This window comes from Hakea prostrata, chromosome 6 (assembly GCF_041222555.1).
Source record: "Hakea prostrata isolate BN-2017 chromosome 6, UWA_Hpros_2, whole genome shotgun sequence".
Taxonomy (NCBI): domain Eukaryota; kingdom Viridiplantae; phylum Streptophyta; class Magnoliopsida; order Proteales; family Proteaceae; genus Hakea; species Hakea prostrata.
Window position 1 is genome coordinate 6,672,000 of NC_142605.1, and position 17,682 is coordinate 6,689,681.

Genomic DNA, 17,682 nt, shown 5'->3' on the forward strand with positions numbered 1-17,682 from the left:
CCTGCCATTTATGTTACTATGGATTTAACTGCCTTACTGAGTTTCTTTGAAACTCATTCCTTTATTGTACAATGTTTGTTAGACTATTCTCCAGGTTCTGAATATCATGACGGCTCGCATGAAGAAGCGCAAGGAGAAGAGGCATATCTCCAGGAAGGTGATTGCGGTTACGACAATTACACTGAAGATCCCACGAGTGGTTATGCTCCGTACGATGCTTAGTCCGACCATAGAGTGGAAGCGCCCTTGTGCCGTTTATGAGATCTATACTTATAGGGATATTGTCTATAAGATTGAGAACAATTTAGTTACCTTTTGTACCTGCTATTGGGATTAGATTCTATCCTGTTTCTTCTCTTTTAGAACTACTTTTCCGCTGGTTGTAGAGTGGGATTTCGCCTCACTTTACTTATCTGATTTAGACACTCTGATTATATCTAGTACTCTGATTTATATATGATTCATTCTTTCCTTATTTGGATCTATGGTTTATCTTTCGCACTTCGTTTATTATTGTTCATGATTATGTTATTGTTTATGTGGGAGGTTGATTACTCGATACCTGATCTTCGGGCTGTGGATCACACTCTCGGGTATGCCAGATAGGGTACCGGCTGGGAGGATGTGACAGATTGGTATCAGATTGTAAAACCCAGCCCTAACCTTGACCCGGAAACCTTGTTATTTGTAGGTCCAGTGACCCGAAGTAAAGTAAGAAGTCAACTTTGGGCCATCCCAGTGGAGGACTTGGTGTCTGGCTTTAAATCCATGAGAGTTGATGATGAGGTTCTATTTATGGAAATTGAATCTTGATGAAGATCGGATTAATTGATGGACTTGGAGTGCTCTCTATCATGGTTTGAAGGCATTTCTACCTATTAGGTAAGTCACTTGATATGTGTGCAAAACCCCTTTAGGATTGGATTTGATCTGGATCTTCAATTCCCTGTTTAGGAGTTGCTGAACTGATTGGTCGATTGATTGGTCGACTTGACCAGTCGACCAATCCACTCGACCAATGGGTTCTGTCTTTGGCAATTAGGTCTTGCTTGCTCTATTTAAGTCCAATCTCGAGTCTACTTCGTATTTTCTGCCTCCAAACTCTTTGGAACGAACCAAAGACCTCTGCAAGTCATCTACCTTGCATCCTTGGTGTTTTTCTTGACGGATCTTCGTCAAAACTCTTCCTTTTGCATCAAAGGTATGTCTACACTCTCTTCTTCTCCTCCATCTCAGTTTTTCTTTCCTTTTTGAGTTGAGACAGTAGAGGAGATGCTGCATTCTCTGTTGCAAACATCTCTGGACTTGTCTCTCATGTTCTTCCTAAGGATTAATGGCTAATGCAATGATCTTAACCATGATCATTGCAAGCTTTTGAAGGAATCATGATCAAATCATGATCTTGTCTTTGTTTATCTTTTGATTTGAATTCTGATCTTCTTAGATCTACTATATTGATCATGTTAGTAGTCAATTGCTGTGTTTTCTTTTCATGATCCATGATCTATCAATCTCTAGTTGTTTCTCTTCTACCATACCATGTTTTCTTCATGAATCATGATAGTTACATATATGGTAGGTTTTGTTTCCTTATTTAGATCTATGCTCTTAGGTCTATTTTCTTGAAGATCTAAGTATGCCTTTCATGATATCTTTATCTGAATCAATGATTCATTCTCCTATTGTTTTTGTCTATGGTTTCTATCTTGAATTCTTCAAGAACCATGATTGATCTAATTATGGTAACTTGTTGTTTCCTAATTTGTATCTTGATGACTTGGTTTGATTAGTGTTTTGAGGTCCCCTATATGTTAGGATACTACTAATGTAGTTTACCCCTTGATTAGTACCCTTTTGAACCACCAAATTCGGATTTTATATCTTAAAATTCTGATTTTATAGGCTACTGTCTTCATTGGTCGACTGGGGCAGTAGACCAATCCAAATGACCAATGAGTACAGCAACTTCAGAATTGGTCTGTTTTGGATGTTTTGGTATCTTTTCTGTTAGGGATCTTTCCTAATATGTTGTATACACTTGTTTAGGACCTTCTTCTCAAGTTTGTCAAGATCTTACTTGATTTCTTAGGATTCCTTTGCAAGTTATAAAAGGTAAGGATGGTTACTTCTTTAACAACATAAATTGCATATCTTAGTTTCTATATTTGAATCTTGTTAATTTATTTCTTTAATTAGATTCTTATAATGTTATACTACTGTGGTACTGTCTTGATATCAGTAGCATTACTTATTTATATTGAATTGACTCATGTATGATTTACTTACCAGTTATATACAAGTTGATTGTAATTATTGATTTCTTCCATATATGAAGTTACCGTATATGTGATGTTATGAATTGATGCTTGTGTATGCTTAAGTATAGTTTGGAAAGGAGAGGTGTCCTTTTGACACTTCTGTCCTTGGACTACTATGGGAATATCATGGGATGTTTCCGGAGATGCCCTCTGGACACCTTCCTAAACTGTTGGATGACATATTTAGGACTGTCTAGTAGTGTTTGGCTAGGATGTCCCGTTATGTCAGACTCTAATCGGAGGGGTATTGAGACCGAACGTGTCACATCCTCCCAGCCGGTACCCTATCTGGCATACCCGAGAGTGTGATCCAAAGCCCGAAGATCAGGTATTGAGTAATCAACCTCCCACATAAACAATAACATAATCATGAACAATAATAATAAAAGTGCGGAAGATAAACCATAGATCCAAATAAGGAAAGAATGAATCATATATAAATCAGAGTACTAGATAAAATCAGAGTGTCTAAATCAGATAAGTAAAGTGAGGCGAAATCCCACTCTACAACCAGCGGAAAAGTAGTTCTAAAAGAGAATAAGCAAGACAGAATCTAATCCCAGTAGCAGGTATAGGTAACTAAATTGTTCTCAACTTTATAGACAACATCCCTATAAGTATAAATTTCATAAACAGCACAAGGGCGCTTCCACTCTATGGTCGGACTAAGCATCGTACGGAGCATAACCACTCGCGGGATCTTCAGTGTAATTGTTGTAACCGCAATCACCTTCCTGGAGATATGCCTCTTCTCCTTGCGCTTCTTCATAGGGGCCGTCATGATATTCAGAACCTGTAGAATAGTCTAACAAACATTGTACAATAAAGGAATGGGTTTCAAAGAAACTCGATAAGGCGATTAAATCCATAATAACATAAATGGCGGGATTTCGAGAACAAACATAAATGCAATATGGTATGAAACAAACAATGAATGTATGAATCTAACTCTACATATGCTGGTCTCTATTGGCAGACATGCTTTAAGTCATAGCACCGTACCTCTTTAGAAAGGTCTCAATCACTCATCATCAGTTGGTAATGGGTCCGGCATCCCTCGGGACATTCCATGGCTGGGGGTATAGGTCACCACTCTCTCACATCACCATTGGTCTAAGTACTGGCGCATGTCAGGGTAAAGCCTAGCCAAATGCAAGTCTTCTTCTTAGTTACATCAAGTCAGATCCAGATACGTCCATTCCTCGTCCCTGACGATCCTTTCCGGTATCCTTCACACTAGAGTCCTCATAGTCCCTGACTACGGACTCATCAACCCTACTGGTCATCCACATATGGTAAACGGGAAGCTCTCACGTCCCCTCACGGGTTGGTTACCGATCTTGAGCGCCCGTGAGCCCAAGTCTATCCATATGCAACCCTACCAATAAATGGCCCCCACAATGTGATTCCTGTCCTCTCACGGGTTGGTTACCGGTCCCCATTGCTACCACGGGTCGTTCGGTCTCAATACCCTTCCGAATCGGGTCTGATATAACGGGGTATTCCTAGCCAAACACTGCTAGACAACCCTAGGTATGAAAATTAATAATTCAGGAAGGTGTCAATGGGCATCTTCGGAGAACATACCATACTATTCCCTTCGATGTCCAAGGACAGAAGTGTCAAAAGGACACCTCTCCTTTCGAAACCATACTTAAGCATACACATGCATCAATTCATATCATCACATATATGGTAACTTCATATATGGAAAGAAATCAATAACTACAATCAATTTGTATATAACTGGTAAGTAAATCATACATGAGTCAATTCAATATGAATAAGTAATGCTACTGATATCAAGACAGTACCACAGTAGTATAACATTATAAGAATCTAATTAAAGAAATAACTTAACAAGATTCAAATATAGAAACTAAGATTTACAATTCATGTTGTTAAAGAAGTAACCATCCTTACCTTTTATAACTCGCAAAGGAATCCTAAGAAATCAAGTAAGATCTTGACAAACTTGAGAAGAAGGTCCTAAACAAGTGTATACAACATATTAGGAAAGATCCCTAACAGAAAAGATACCAAAACATCCAAAACAGACCAATTCCGGAGTTGTTTGTACTCATTGGTCGAGTGGATTGGTCGATCGGTTCATCGACCAATCGATCAGATCGGTTCGATCGACCAATCGATCGACCAATGCAGACAGTAGCCTAAAAAATCAGAGTTTTGAGATATAAAATCCGAATTTGGTGGTTCAAAAGGGTACTAATCAAGGGGTAAACTACATTAGTAGTATCCTAACATATAGGGGATCTCAAAACACTAATCAAATCAAGTCATCAAGATACAAATTAGGAAACAAAAAGTTACCATAATTAGATCAATCATGGTTCTTGAAGAATTCAAGATAGAAATCAAAGACAAGAACAATAGGAGAATGGATCATTGATTCAGGTAAAGGTATCATGAAAAGCATACTTAGATCTTCAAGAAAATAGGCCTAAGAGCATAAATCTAAATAAGGAAACAAAACCTACCATATATGTAACTATCATGATTTATGAAGAAAACATGGTATGGTAGAAGAGAAACAACTAGAGATTGATAGATCATGGATCATGAAAAGAAAACACAGCAATTGACTACTAACATGATCAATATAGTAGATCCAAGGAGATCAGAATTCAAATCAAAAGATAAACAAAGACTAGATCATGGTTTGATCATGATTCCTTCAAAAGCTTGCAATGATCATGGTTAAGATCATTGCATTAGCGATTAATCCTTAGGAAGATCATGAGAGACAAGTCAAGAGATGTTTGCAACAGAGAATGCAGCATCTCCTCTACTGTCTCAACTCAAAAAGGAAAGAAAAACAGAGATGGAGGAGAAGAAGAGAGTGTAGACATACCTTTGATGCAAAAGGAAGAGTTTTGACGAAGATCAGTCAAGAAAATCACCAAGGATGCAAGGGAGATGACTTGCAGAGGTCTTTGGTTCGTTCCAAAGAGTTTGGAGGCAGAAAATACGAAGTAGACTCGAGATTGGACTTAAATAGAGCAAGCAAGACCTAATTGCCAAAGACATCACTCATTGGTCGAGTGGATTGGTCGACTGGTCCAGTCGACCAATCAGTCGACCAATGCGATGAAGAATTCCAAAACAGGGAATTGAAGACCCGATCAAATCCAATCCTAAAGGGGTTTTGCACACATATCAAGTGACTTACCTAATAGGTAGAAATGCCTTCAAACCATGATAGAGAGCACTCCAAGTCCATCAACTAATCCGATCTTCATCAAGATTCAGTTTCCATAAATAGAACTTCATCATCAATTCTCATGGATTCAAAGCCAGACACCAAGTCCTCCACTGGGATGGCCCAAAGCTGACTTCTTACTTTACTTCGGGTCACTGGACCTACAAATAACAAGGTTTCCGGGTCAAGGTTAGGGCTGGGGTTTACAGAACGACCCGTGGTAGCAATGGGGATTCATGGGCGCTCAAGACCGGTAACCAACCCGTGAGAGGACAGGAATCACATTGTGGGGGCCATTTATTGGTAGGGTTGCATATGGATAGACTTGGGCTCACGGGCGCTCAAGACCGGTAACCAACCCGTGAGAGGACGTGAGAGCTTCCCGTTTACCATATGTGGATAACCAGTAGGGTTGATGAGTCCGTAGTCAGGGACTATGAGGACTCTAGTGTGAAGGATACCGGAAAGGATCGTCAGGGACGAGGAATGGACATATCTGGATCTGACTTGATGTAACTAAGTAGAAGACTTGCATTTGGCTAGGCTTAACCTTGACATGCGCCGGTACTTAGACCAATGGTTATGTGAGAGAGTGGTGACCTATACCCCCAGCCATGGAATGTCCCGAGGGATGCCGGACCCATTACCAACTGATGATGAGTGATTGAGACTTTCCTAAAGAAGTACGGTGCTATGACTTAAAGCATGTCTGCCAATAGAGACCAGCATATATAGAGTTAGATTCATACATTCATTGTTTGTCTCATACCATATTGCATTTATGTTTGTTTTGAAATCCTGTCATTTATGTTATTATGGATTTAACTGCCTTACTGAGTTTCTTTGAAACTCATTCCTTTATTGTACAATGTTTGTTAGACTATTCTACAGGTTCTGAATATCATGACGGCTCGTATGAAGAAGCGCAAGGAGAAGAGGCATATCTCCAGGAAGGTGATTGCGGTTACGACAATTACACTGAAGATCCCGCGAGTGGTTATGCTCCGTACGATGCTTAGTCCGACCATAGAGTGGAAGCGCCCTTGTGCCGTTTATGAGATTTATACTTATAGGGATATTGTCTATAAGATTGAGAACAATTTAGTTACCTTTTGTACCTACTATTGGGATTAGATTCTATCCTGTTTCTTCTCTTTTAGAACTACTTTTCCGTTGGTTGTAGAGTGGGATTTCGCCTCACTTTACTTATCTGATTTAGACACTCTGATTATATTTAGTACTCTGATTTATTTATGATTCATTCTTTCCTTATTGGGATCTATGGTTCATCTTTCGCACTTTTATTATTATTGTTCATGATTATGTTATTGTTTATGTGGGAGGTTGATTACTCGATACCTGATCTTCGGGCTGTGGATCACACTCTCGGGTATGCCAGATAGGGTACCGGCTGGGAGGATGTGACAGGTGGGTGGGGTGTGACAGAGTGGTATCAGAGCCATGGTTTTACAAAGTCAATAATACTTGATACAAGTGTTAGACGAGCAATCTGAGTCATAGATCCAGAAGTGACTCAAAAGAACTAGAGTGAATAATAGAACATCTTTCGTTAGAAACAAACTAAGAAAGTAAATGAATTCTCTTTTGCATAACTTACCATAAGTCAAATGAAATACATTTCACATTTTAATTATCAAGAAAGTGCATAAGAGACAATAATATAAATGCAACAAACATAACTATACTTCATTAATGAGATAAAGCTTTACATAATTCGGAGCGTACTCTACGCTTTACAAAATGATAGGAAATGAACATGTGCTGAATAAAAACTACAATAAACATATCTAAACCCTAAGTCAGTACTGAATCAAAATGGATCAAAGTCTAAGTCTATCTACTGCTATGGTGGAGGTGCTAGTCTCATCTGGCGGAGCATATCAAGGCACTATGCTATCTGGCCCCTCATCTCTACCTGCCCCTGCTCGAACTGGTCCATCCGAGTGAACAGACCTCTAGCCCAAGGTGGTGCGACCTCCGAAGTATCCTGAGCCCCAGATGTGCCTCCTGTCTCGAACTACGAGTCTGCATGATCCTCATCATCAGCCTCTACATCCATGTCCTCCGGCTCGGCTGACATCTCTGGTGAGTTTGGTCCGCCCAGTAAGTGCATCTGAGCGACCAATCTGTGACCTATCGTGCAGTAATGCCCAACCGGAATAGCCTCCTCTCCCTCTAGGTCAACCCCGAAGTGCTCGAAGATGCGTGTAAGAAGTCGCCCGTATCCAAGGTTTGCTCCCCTCGGATAAGCCACTCGATAGATCATGGCATTCTGGATTATGTAAGCCAAGTCTATCTGGTAGTGGGTGTACTCAGAGAAGGTCATCATAGCCTGCATGAGTGAAATCTCACTCTGATGACCTGCCTTAGGCAGCAGGTTCCGTGCTATGATTCGTGAGATGATCTTGCATGAAGGAAGCAGCTTGGTCACTGACTCTACCTCGCTGCACTCCTGTATGCAGATGCTCAAGTAGACGAGAGCTCTCCCCTCCCAGTGAATGACATCGTTTGACTCAGCCCCCGGATCGAACCATCTCCTGTCACTGTGGATGTATGGCACGTCAAGGATGTGAGCCAGCTCCTCTGTGGTGAAGCGAATGTCTGTAGTCTTCACCCAGCTCTCTATCACCAGCCTGGTGTCATGCTCTCCCACTCTCTCTCTGTGGAAGGTCAGGTTGCTGTAGAATAACCTGACTAGCTTTAGGTAGGCATCCTCGTTCAAGAACAAGGTACCTCTCCAGCCCACTGCCTCGAATCTACTCTCGATCTGGAACTGCTTGACCTCTGAAGTCACTACCGGTCGACCATACTCGATCTGGAGCTGACTGAAGTGGCCAAAGTACAGCTCTTGTGCCTCCAGTGTCCTGAAGTAGTCTGGATGGACTGAGTTATGTGCATCACCTCTACCTAGACCACGACCTCGGCCGCGAATCGGTACTCTCCTACCTCCGCGGGCAGCCATCTAGTGAGAAAATCTATTTTTAAGCAAATAAAAAGATGCAAAATGAGAGCCATGAGATGTCCAGTAATTATCTGTTAGCGTAAAAATGCATAGTGAACAGTTGATCTATGCCTAGACATGTTATGGGAAGTAAATGAAACATTTTGCACCAAAGAAAGCCTAGAAATAGTTACACATTGTAGTTTCTTACATGGAAACCATGGAAATGAAGGGTTTTGTGAGAAGATTACTTGTGTAGTGTGTAAGCGTCGCGTGGGAAGTAGATCCGAAGTCAACGGAGTCTCCAAAATGCTTTCCTAACCCTTAGCACGAAATCCCCAGAGCCCCAGTATTGTTTTGAGAAGTGTAGAAGTGCAAATGAGGCCCAAAACCGTATTTGAAGCGTTGCTGTCGCGCGTATTTTGGGGCGGTCGCTCCTGGCGGTCGCTACTAGCGGTCGATTGATTTAAGCGATCGGCTCAAGTGATCGGCCCAGTTACTGTTGCACAGATTTTTGGATTTTGGCTTTGTTTTGATTATTTTTGGACTTTGTGCTTGTTGTTGCTTCTGTTTGTGAATGTTGACCATTGTGGAGTTACTTTGACTTGAGGAATCTTTTTCCGGACTTGATCATTTAGTGTTGCTAATTTCTGGAATTCTTTTCGCAGAATGGTTCAATTAAGGAATCGTGATGTTAATGGTGAAGAAGGTGGAGAAGATCAGAACAGCGGCATACTATAATGCTCGTGTCAGTCCTAAATCTTTTAAAGTTGGAGATTTGGTCTTGAGGAAAAAATCAGCATCAGACCTGAGAAATTGTGGAAAGCTCTTCGCAAACTGGGAAGGACCATATGTGATAACAAAGACTGTGAGCAAAAACACATATTGGCTCAAGGATGTTCATGGAAGCTGTTTGAGGTGGCCATGGAATGTAATTCACCTCAAGAAGTATTATCAATAGAAAGGGAGCAGAATTTTCTGATATTCTTGAAGAAATTATTTCTATCCACCATTGTCACCAAAAGATTCTTCTTCAAATCGCACGAAAGGTCTTTTTCATTGAACCAGTTTTCTGATCATGCTTTTTAAAGCTAATCCAGGATCATTCCTTCCGAGGGTGATCCTGGCTTTCTAAAGTCAAGCTCTAGTAAGCCAGCCTTCCGAGGCAGCCTTTCGAGGCCTGATTATGCAAGCTGATCACGGATCATTCCTTCCAAGGGTGGTCCCGACTTTCAGTAAGTCAGGCTCAAGTAGCCAGCCTTTCGAGGCCTGGTCATGCTTTCCGAAGTTGATCACGGATCATTCCTTCTGAGGGTGGTCCCGACTTTTCGTAAGTCAGGCTCAAGTAGCCAGCCTTCCGAGGCTTGGTCATGCTTTCCGAAGCTGATCACGGATCATTCCTTCGGAGGGTGGTCTCGACTTTCCGTAAGTCAAGCTCAAGTAGCCAGCCTTTCGAGGCCTGGTCATGCTTTCCGAAGCTGATCACGGATTATTCCTTCCAAGGGTGGTCCCGACTTTCCGAAGTTAGGCTCAAGTAGCCAGCCTTCTGAGGTAGCCTCTCGAGGCACGATCATGCTTGTAACAACCCCCGTATTTCTAACCCAAGATCCGTATTGCAGGTCCGAGAACCCGAAGGTCTAATCAGGTAAATTTGTGGAGTGTTCGGATAGAAGTCCATGATCCATACCCTAAACCCATGGATCTGGATTCTCTGACTGAAGAGCCTGCTTGCTTGATAGTTGGACTTCTGGAAGGCAAGTGATGTCTGGTGTGAAACCCGGCCCTAACCTTAACCCGGATACTCTTTTGTCTGTAGGTCCGAAGACCGAAGTAGAAGTGAAAGTCAACTATGGGCCATATCAGTAGAAGATATAGTGTTCGACTCTGAACCTATGGAGATTGGCGATGATGCCCCATATTTGAAGACAGTGTTGGATATAGAAAAGAGACTACGCCTTGATGAAGAGAAGGTTGGTTGATGACCTTAGAGCTTGGTGGGATATGATTTAAAGCCATTTTTCCATACTAGGTAAGTTATAGTATATGTGTTTAAAGTTTCGTTTGATTCCGAGTAGTGGAAGGCCCTCAATTCCCTGACTTTGGCTTTGCTGTCTGCTTGGGTTGACTGCTTGGGTCGACTGGGCCAGGCTACCCAGCCAATCGACCCAGAGATGTTGAACTCGAGCAGAATGTGTTGTTTAGGTTATTTTGCTATATATACCTCATGACTTCGTGATTTTAGTATCCCTAGCCTCCAAAACACTTAGAGAACGAAGTGAACTCATCTCTAAGCCTCCAAAGGTGTTGAAGAAGACCTAATCTTGCAAACTTGGAAATTCTCTCTCTTGTTCTTCAATCAAAGGTTAGTATTCAATCTATTGTGTTATTGATTCATTCTTTCTATGATCACTCTCTTCTCTGAACTGAGATTACGATGAAGATGCTGCAACCTTGTAGTCATATCTTTTACAATCTCTTTTCATTCTCTTATGCCATTGATCATCTTATTCATTCTTAATATGATTCTTATGATTTCTTCTTAAACTATGATCATATTCTTATTTTGATTTATTTTAGTATTGTAGATGCCTCTCCATGATTATTCATACCTCTGATTTACTGTGTTCTTGTACTAGAATGAGATCTCATCATCTCTTGTTCATCTCTTTCATTCATAGCATGTTTCCAATGAAAACCATGATTTTTACCAAAATAGGAAGTATGATTTCAAATTAGTAAGTAATGGTTTTAATCGTTGTTTGATGTCTAAATTATGCTTTTTAGTCTTAGACTACTATGTTAGACATTCTCTCCAAGTTTCGTAGCATTCCGCATTGTATAGCATACGTTTCGGATCAAAATACTATTTTTGGATTCGGATTTGCTCTTGGGCAGACTGCCTGGGTTGATTGAACAAATCAACCCAGCCAATCAACCCAGCCAATCAACCCGCAGTGATAGAATTGGATTTCTTCGTCCGTTTTGATTTGATTGATGCTTATTATTTTAGGACTACTTCCTAATGACTGTATGATGTTATTCTAGGGTTTGTTTGCTAACTTTGGATTCATCCTCTTGTCCGTCTGGAATATATTCAAATCTATTTAAAGTAAGGACAGTTGCTACCATATTAACATAGATTGCATAGATTTAGTTTCTAATTTGGGAACTACTTAGATTTGCTACTGTTATGTTAGTTTCTATTATGATATGAATACTGTAAGTACAGTAGGATCTTATTTCCTTATTAAATTTATGTAATTGGATCATGTATGAATACTTATTCATGTATGTTGCTCATTATTTCGATATTGTCTTATTATACTCTTTCATATGATGAGATATCTGTCGTGGATGATATGATTGAATTATGATTGTGATTGTTTAGGTATGATTTGGGATTGGGGAATGTCCATTTGACATTTCTGTCCTTGGACATCATTGGGGATAGTATGGGATATTTCCAATGTTGCCCTTTGACACTTTCCCGGATTAATGGTTGTCATACCTAGGACTTGTCTATCAGTGTTTGGCTAGGATATTCCCTGTTATATCAGACCCGATTCAGAAGGGTATTGAGACCAAACAACCCGTGGTAGCAATGGGGATTCATGGGCGCTCCAGACCGGCAACCAACTCGTGAGGGGACATGCATCACATTGTGGGGGCCATCTATGGGTAGAGTTGCGTATGGATAGACTTGGGCTCATGGGCGTTCAAGACCGGTAACCAACCTGTGAGAGGACATGAGAGCTTCCCGTTTACTATATGTGGATGACCTATAGGGTTGATGAGTTCGTAGTCTGGGATTATGCTGACTCTAGTGTGAATGATACTGGAAAGGATCGCCCGGGGCGAGGAATGGACGTATCTGGACCTGAGTTGATATGACTAAGTAGAAGACTTGCATTGGGCTAGGCTTTACCTTGACATGCGCCAATACTTAGACCAATGGTGATGTGAGAGAGAGGTGACCTAAACCCCTAACCAAGGAATGTCCAAAGTAGCCACATCAACCCTTCGTTTCATGATGTCGTTGAAAGTCACTAAGAACACTAATGGACCATAAGGTCCAAGACTCACACAATGAGAGGAGCAGGGATCCATCCTCTCATTTCCAATGATCGCTAAGCACACATAGTATGATATACGTCCTATGGTGGAGCATTCTTGTCACATCCTCCCAGCCGGTACCCTAACTGGCATACCCGAGAGTGTGATCCACAGCCCCGAAGATCAAGTATCGAGGAAATCATCCTCCCACATATACAATAACATAATCATAAACAGGAAATAATCAAGGTTTAAAATATTATAAACAAAAGATTAAAGTCAAGAAATGAATAATCAATATAATCAGAGTGCAAAAAATGATACCAGATGTAATCACATCAAAAGAAGTAGAGTGAGGTGGAAACTCACTCCACAAAAATACAGCGGAACGCAGAATGTAAGTCTAAAAGAAATAACAACTAAATCAAAGGAACTAAGAGAAATAACTAAACATTAGAGTTTTCTATTCTATAGATAACGTCTTCAAAATAGTGGACTTCATCAATCCATTTGAGACGTTCCACATATACGTTGTCTTTAATCGTACTACGCAGCTTGATCAACTAAGGGATCATCAGAGTAATCTTGATTGTTGCCAACACCTTGCGTGTAGTACGCTTCATCGGCTTGCGCTTCATCGTACTGTTCGCCATAGTAATCAGTACCTATAGAATAGTCTAACAAAAACAATGTACAAAAGGAATGAGTTTCGAAGAAAATCAGTAAGGTAGTTAATCCATAAGAACATAAATAACATGGAAGCAAACCATAAGATGCAATGCAATATGAAACAAGTAATGTATGTATGCATCTAAACTCTATGTATGCTGGTCTCTATGGCAGACATGCTTTAAGTCATAGCACTGTACTTCTTTGGGTAGGTCAATCACACAACTCCTTTTGGTAGTGGGTCCGGCATCCCTCAGGACAAACCATGGCAGGGGGTTAAGTCAACACACTCTCTCACAACCATTTGGCATAAGTACCGGCGCATGTCAGGGTAAAGCCTAGCCCAATGCAAGTCATCTACTCAGTTACATCAACTCAGGTCCAGATACTTCCATTCCTCGCCCCTGGCGATCCTTTATGGTATCCTTTCCACTAGAGTCCTAATAGTCCCTGACTACGGACTCATCAACCCTATAGGTCATCCACATATGGTAAATGGGAAGCTCTCACGTCCTCTCACGGGTTGGTTACCGGTCTTGAGCGCCCGTGAGCCTAAGTCTAACCATATGCAACCCTACCGATAAATGGCCCCTTTCGAGTATCCACAATGTGATCCATGTCCTCTCACGGATTGGTTACCGGTCTTGAGCGCCCACGAATCTCCATTGCTACCACGGGTCGTTCGGTCTCAACACCCTTCCGAATCGAGTCTGATATAATAGGGGTATATCCTAGCCAAACACTGCTAGACAGCCCTAGGTATGACAACCAATGATTCGGGAAAGTGTCGATGGGCAACCCCAGAAACATCCCATACTATTTCTGATAATGTCCAAGGACAGAAGTGTCAAAAGGACACCTCCCAATCCCAAACCAAACTTAAACAAACACAGTCTCAAATTAGTCATGACATATACAATCAGCAACTCATTATATAAAAGAGAATATAAAGTCATGATCAAATCATAAAACAATATAGTAATAAGCAATCTCACATAAGTCTAAGTAATAAAAGAACATGATAAAGAGCTACTGTTATCACAGTAGTATATCAGAATATAAAGTGTACAAACAGTAACCAACTCAGATTTTCGTAAAGTAGAAACCAAAGAGTATGCAATCTATGTAGTTAAGTAGATAACTGTCCTTACCTACTAATTCGTAAAGGAACTTAGAGAATCAAGTAAGACCTTGACTAAACCTAAGAAAAGAGTCTTAAACAAGTGTATACTATGAGTTAGGAAAGATACATGGAAGGAAAGATCACAATTCAATCAAAACAGACCAAGAATGGGGTTGCTGTACCCATTGGTCGACTGATTGGTCTACTGCCCAGGTCGACCAATGAGTCGACCAACAGAGACAGTAGCCTTCAAAAATCAGAATTTTTAGAATATGAATCCGAATTTGGTGGTTCAAAAGGGTACAAAATAAGGGGGAAACCTTAATGGAAACATCTAAGTCTATAGAGGACAACAAACCATTAATCAAATCAAGTTTCCAGGTCACAACTCAGGAACCAGAAAGTTAACCTAATTAGGTTAAACATAGATTATGAAGGAAAAATATAATATGATCAAGGGTAAGGAATTAAAATTAATAGGTCACAATTTTAGTAAAGAAAATAAAGTGAGAGTCTTCTAATATGATCAAAATAGGGGTTCTTGATCTTACCCAAGAAATTAGGGTTTCACCCTTTTTGGTTCCCATGAAAAGGTTGAGAGTTCCGGATGAAGGGAGGTAAATTGTTAGTCAAAAATAACAAGAAGAATCATTCAATGATAAAGTTTAGGTTCATATAAATTTTACCCAAGAGGTTTCCCTCTCATGGGGAATTACCAAAGGTTCTCCAGATGACCACACAAGGTTAGGGTTTCAAGGGTTAGGGTTTCCAGGATTCAATTGGCAAGGGTTGAGATCATGATGATGATCATGGATCTCAAGGAACATGATGAGATCATGGAATAGATGGTTGCAAGAATGCAGCATCATCTTCTTGATCTCAATCAAGAATAGATTTAAGAAAAGAAAATCAGAGATAGAGAGGAAAGAGATCATACACATACCTTTGATGCAGGAGGATGAAGATTGCTTGAGTTCTTGCGAGATATCAATCAAGGATGCAAGGGAAGCGGTTAGAATAGGGTTCTAACTCGTTCTAGAGGCTTAGGAGGCAGATGAGGCGGAGTATTCCCGAGTAGACTTAAATAGAGTAGCCACGATTTAAATTTCAAAAACAGAATCAATTGGTCGATTGATTGGTCGACTGGTCCAATCGACCAATCAGAACAGCAACTTCAAAACAGGGAATTGAAGGCTCAGATCGAGTCCAAACATCAAGGGGTTTTGCACACACCTAAAGTGACATACTTAGTAGGTAGAAATGCCTTCGAACCAATACAGAGAGCACTCCAAGTCCATCAACTAATCCAATCTTCATCAGGGTGCAGTTTCCATAGAAGGGACACTGACATCCACACTCAAGGATTCCACTCCAGCCATCAAGTCTTCAATTGAAATGGCCCAAAGCTGACTTCTTGCCTTACTTCGGGTTGCTGGACCTACAAACAACAGGGTTTCCGGGTCAGGGTTGGGGCTGGGTTTCACAATTCTATATACAATAGAACGTATGTCCATCTCAACACCATACAGGTCTTAGTCTAGTCGCAACCTCTTGTGCCTAACCCGAGTTTCTTTATTGTTGCCACCCTAGCGCCACATAAAGTACTTGCACTGGCTCCTATAGGCAACATGAATAGTGGGAACATTCATGTCGATTCTCTTCACAATAGAGAAACTCATCTTGATTCCAAATCAAGGCGACATCATGATTATGAATTGACCTACGCAAAGTCATTCACAATTCGTCTCATCTCTGCTCGCCTCCAAGGCGCCAGAGGAGAATGCTCATGTGAGTGAGCCATTCTCTTACCTATTGACATATCTTGTTTTATGCTAGAAATACACAATCACACAGAAAGTGAATAAATGAAATGCTGGAATGGACTCGTGTTACTCATTAATAAGAAAGTCTCAGTACAAAAGTAAGTCACAATCTACGCAAGCCCAAGGATTTTACACGAGAAATAAAAACATCCTTGGCTATAGGTTTGGTTAGAGGGTCAGCTACCATTTGACTAGTAGATATGTGCTTAAGTACAACTTTCTTCCTTGATGTAATGTCTCTAACAAAGTGATATCTCAACTATATATGTTTGGTCTTCCCATGATACTTGGGGTCCTTGACATAGCTAAGAGCTGCCGTACTATCACAGTAGACAAGGGCAGCCTATTTGGATGTCATCACAATCCCAGTATGTCGAAGGAATCTCCTCAACCAAACAACCTCTTGAACAGTAGCTGAGCATGCTACATACTCTGCTTCCATGGTCAAGAGGAATATACAGGTCTGCTTCTTGCTACACCACGAAATGGCCCCACCATTCAGCAAGAAAGCATATCCAGAGGTTGATTTGCGCTCATCAATGTCTCCAGCCCAGTCGGCATTGCTATAGCCAACTAACCGCAAATCCAATCCTTGGTAACACAGCATGTAGTTATTCGTTCCTCTGAGATATCTCAATATCATCTTGACTGCTTTCCAGTGCTCTATGCCTAGGTTTGATAGGTATCGACTAACCAAACCCACTGCATAACAAATATCCGGCCTAGTACACATCATAGAGTACATTAGGCTACCCACTGCACTGAAATATGGAACTCTTTCTGAGTCTTAGGACCCATATCAAGGCTCAAATGCAAACCTTTCTCCACTGGAGTATCAATTGGTTTGCAGTTGTGCATTTGGTATCTCATCAAGCATTGTCAATATAGGTCTCTTAAGATAAACCCAGTAATCTCTTTTGCCTATTTTTGACAATCTTGACACCAAGCACATAGCTTGCTTCACCCATGTCCTTCATATCAAATACGGAGGACAACCATTTCTTAATGGTTTCCAATAGCTCCTTGCTATTGCTAGCCATAAGTATGTCATCTACGTACAGTGTCAGAATGACATAATTACCATTAGATCTCTTGGTGTAAACACAATGGTCTTCCTCAAGCATGGAAAACCCATTTTCCATCATAGCTTGGTGGAAGCGCACATTCCACTGTCTAGATGCTTGCTTTAAGCCATATATGGACTTCTTAAGCTTGCACACTTTGCGCTCAAGTCCATTAGCTTCAACGCCTTGAGGTTGATCCATATAGATCTCTTCCTCAAGTTCTCCATTGAGAAAAGCAGTTTTTACATCCATCTGATAAAGCTCCAAGTCCAACTGAGCAACAATGGCTAGTATGAGGCGGGTTGAGGCAAACCTAACCACAGGGGAAGAAAAAGTTTCCTCATAATCAACGCCCTCTCATTGGGTATAGCCCTTAGCCACTAAACGAGCCTTGAATCTCTCAATAGATCCATCTGCCTTTCTCTTGATCTTGAGAACCCACTTGTTCCC